Source organism: Sorex fumeus, unplaced genomic scaffold (genome assembly GCF_029834395.1).
Source record: "Sorex fumeus unplaced genomic scaffold, SorFum_2.1 ptg000061l, whole genome shotgun sequence".
NCBI lineage: Eukaryota > Metazoa > Chordata > Mammalia > Eulipotyphla > Soricidae > Sorex > Sorex fumeus.
Genome location: NW_026606118.1, coordinates 44,873,960 through 44,877,658, shown reverse-complemented (window position 1 = coordinate 44,877,658; position 3,699 = coordinate 44,873,960). Strand labels below are relative to the sequence as shown.

The 3,699-nt window shown below is 46.8% G+C and overlaps 1 non-coding gene across 1 annotated transcript; it reads right to left on the bottom strand.

Annotated features, from left to right (window-relative positions):
- Positions 1-2,827: 2,827 nt before the first annotated feature.
- Positions 2,828-2,898, bottom strand: TRNAG-GCC (transfer RNA glycine (anticodon GCC)). Its single transcript has one exon. It is a non-coding gene; the product is annotated as a tRNA-Gly (tRNA).
- Between the last annotated feature and the right edge of the window lie 801 nt (positions 2,899-3,699).

The window sequence follows — 3,699 nt, the reverse complement described above, 5'->3', positions numbered from 1 at the left end:
AAGTTAAGTAATTCCAACCCAGAATTAAAAACACTGAAATCAGGGCTGGAGTGATAGCATAGCGGGTAGGGCGTATGCCTTGCACGCGGCCGACCTGGGTTTGATTCCCAGCATCCCATATGGCCCCCCAAGCACTGCCAAAAAACAAACAAACAAAAACCACTGAAATCACCAGACCCAAACTTGAAGAACCAAACATAAAAGATGCCTGTCAATATGACAGCCTAAGGGGCACAAGGGTAGAAGAGGGAGCCCTGGAGGGAAGCTGACACTGGTGGCAGAATCAGTGACAAAACATTGGATGTCCCTCATATTATAGCACAGCGGGTAGGGCGTTCGCCTTACAAGCGGCCAACATGGCCGACCCGAGTTCGATTCCTCCGCCCCTCTCGGAGAGCCTGGCAAGCTACCGAGAGTATTCGATATGCCAGACACAGTAACAACAAAGTCTCCAATGGAGACGTTACTGGGTCCGCTCGAGCAAATCGACGATCAACGGGAGGGCCTTTACCTTTATTATATGTTATATAAATGTTATTGTATAAAGGGAAATTCTATCCTGAATTTAATAAAAAATAAGCACTGTATAAAAAAAAATTGGATGTCAAAAACTCAACTATGAATAACTCTGTAACTCACAGTGTTACAGTGTTAATAAAATGAAACTGAGGGGGGAATTTTTAATAATTAAAAAAATAGATAATTTTTTAAAGAGTCCTAAACTTTGTCCCAAAGAGGAGACATTCACCCACTTCCCGTTTGTTTGCTTGCTTGGTTTGGAGATGAAGCAGGATTTATTGGGGTGAGATGGAGTGGGGAAGGTGTGGGATGAAGGGGGGATATCTTCAAGGCTTTCATGAATGCAGTCCCCACAGTTGTCCAGAGGCCCAAAGTTAGGGGTGTACATGACCTCCCAAACACACAATTCGGGATGAGCTTCTTTTCCAACACCATATCTTCAAACTCAGCGGCATTAAATATGGTAAAGGCGCCCTTTCTTGGAGAAGTGGACGTTCCAGAAGCCAGAGAATCTGAGATTGGCTCCGTCCCATACTACTTGTTCTTCAGCTGGCTCTGGTAGGCTTGTGGAATTTGAGGTTTTCCAAAGACTCCTGCATATCTCTTTGAGCCTAAGACTCCTCTCTGCCTGAATAAGGGAGATTCTCTCAGGGTATAAGAGATGGTATATAGGTGTCTCCCATGGAGACAGGAGAGATCAAGCAGTGGGTAGGGCATTTGCCTTGCATGCAGCTGATTTGGTTTGAACCCTGACATCCCATATGGTCCCTCAGGCACTGCTAGGAATAACCTCTGAGCATTGTTGAATGTGGTCCCTCCCCCAAAATTGGATGTCTCCCCTCTCCTGGATGCCCCACGTCCCTTTTGACAGGATAAATACCCAAGGCGTAACCTTATTTTCTTTAGAATTTCAAGCCAGGTGAATTCTCCATGAGCACTCTATCAACTTTGGGCTCCAACTTAATGTCTCTGAAGTTAATTTATTGTTCTGTCCTGCCTCAGAAGCACCCAGGGGAGAAGGAGGGGCTTTTCCCCTGTGCCCTGACACAGCTGCCTAAGGGCCTCTGAGCTTTTCTTCACCCACTTTCTGCCTTCGCCCACTGCTCACTCAGCAGGTTCTTATATGATCTCTTCCAGACTTGTGCCAGAGCCTCATCAGTCACAGTCACTAACCTCCAGAGACTCATCTGCTCTCTGGGAAGAGGCCCTAACAGGCCATTTCAAACAAGAATGCAAAGTGGAAACAAGGGATCCCAACATTGGAGATCTATGAATTAAATTTATACAATAATGTTTATATTGTATATTGCCCCCGTGCCTGGCTGCCTTCACCAGGGCCCCTTGGAGGAAGGTGGGTTGAGTTTCCCTCCCCACCTCGAGCAGAGCCCCGGCAGCTGGAATCCTCTGGAACCCAGCCACAGCCATGCTCAAGGCTACTCTCCACATGTTTGGACAAGCCGCACACATAAAGGAACTGGCAGAGGAACCCATGTTTGTGGGACCCAGGGCTGAGACCTCCAAGCCTGCTCAGATGGGGACTGGACCTCCTCCACCCAGATCCCCTGTTTTCCAGTAGCTAGGCAGTCACACCCACAAACTGTCCCAGCGCCATGCAACATCATCAACAGCCAAGATCCAGAGACTATTAAAAAAAAAAACCTCCCGGAATCACATGGCCGCGACCTCTTATAAGAGGTCTAGTTCTCCCTCTCAGAGAACCCGGCAAGCTACCGAGAGTATCCTGCCCACATGGCAAAGCCTGGCAAGCTCCCCATGGCATATTTGATATGCCAAAAATAGTAACAATAATGGGTCTCATTCCCCTACCCTAAAACAGCCTTCAGTGTGGCACCATTGGGAAGGACAAGTAAAGAGAGACTGCTCAAATCTCAGGGTTAAGACGAATGGAGACGTTACTGGCGCCTGCTCAAGCAAATTGATGAACAACAGGATGACAGTGATACAGTGATTTGCTTTAGTTTCTTTTTGTTTTTTTAAAGCACAGAGATGCTACATAAAATGTCCTCTTTGGGGACCAGAGAGATAGTACTAGAGTTTAGGCATTTGCTTTGCATGCCGCTGACCTGAGTTGGATCCCCAGCATTGCATATGATCCTGGAGTACTGCCAAGTGTGGTCAGGGTAACCCTGGCACTGAGTAGCACCACACCCTCAGGCCCTTGCATTAAGTCACCTAATTAAGCCAACCTGGTGAGGCTTTTGGTCCTCCTGAACACTGTTTAAGAGACACCCTTCCTTACACCAAAAGGCCTGTCCTTGTTTTTTTTTAATTTTTATTAATGAAACACTGCATGAACCGGGAATCGAACCCGGGCCTCCCACGTGGCAGGCGAGAATTCTACCACTGAACCACCCATGAATCTTTTATGACTTCTTCTTATCTTCTTTTTATGACTTCTTATTATCTCATTCCTAGTTTGGACAAACTTGCAGGCTATTGAATGTAGCCTGCCCACAGGGCAGAGTCTGGCAAACTCCCCGTGGTGTACCAAATATGCCAAATACCAGTAACAATGATGGGTCTCATTCTCCTAAAGAGCCTTGAATATAATCTCAGGGCTAGGATGAAAGAGACGTTACTGGGGCCTGCTCGAGGCAATCGACGAATAACAGGATGATGAAATGAAATGAAATGAATGAAACACCATGAAGTACGGATGTAGACTTACAAATTTTGTGCTTGGGTTTCAGTTATACAATGATCAAATACCCATCCCTCCACCAGTGCCCATTCCCCACCTCCAATGCTCCCACTATCCCTCCCACTCACCCCCAACCCATCATTCCACCCCACCCCTGTGGCAGGGCATTCCCTTTTGTTCTCTCTCCTTTTGAGTGCTGTGGTTTGCAAAAGAGTCATTGAGTGGCAATCATGTTCGGTCTATAGTCTATTTTCAGCATGTATCTCTCATCCTGGGAGGATCCTCCCAATACCCTTTACTTGGTGCTCCCCTCTCTATCTGAGCTGCCTTCTCCCCTAGCATGTGCGGCTGGCCTCCAAGCCATAGAGTGAACCTCCTGGTACTTATCTTGGCTATTCTTGGGTGTGAGTATCCTATTTTGTTACTTTATATTCCCCAGATGAATGCAATCTTTCCGTGTCTGTCCCTCTCTTTCTGACTCATTTCACTTAGCATGATGCTTTCCATGTAGTACCACT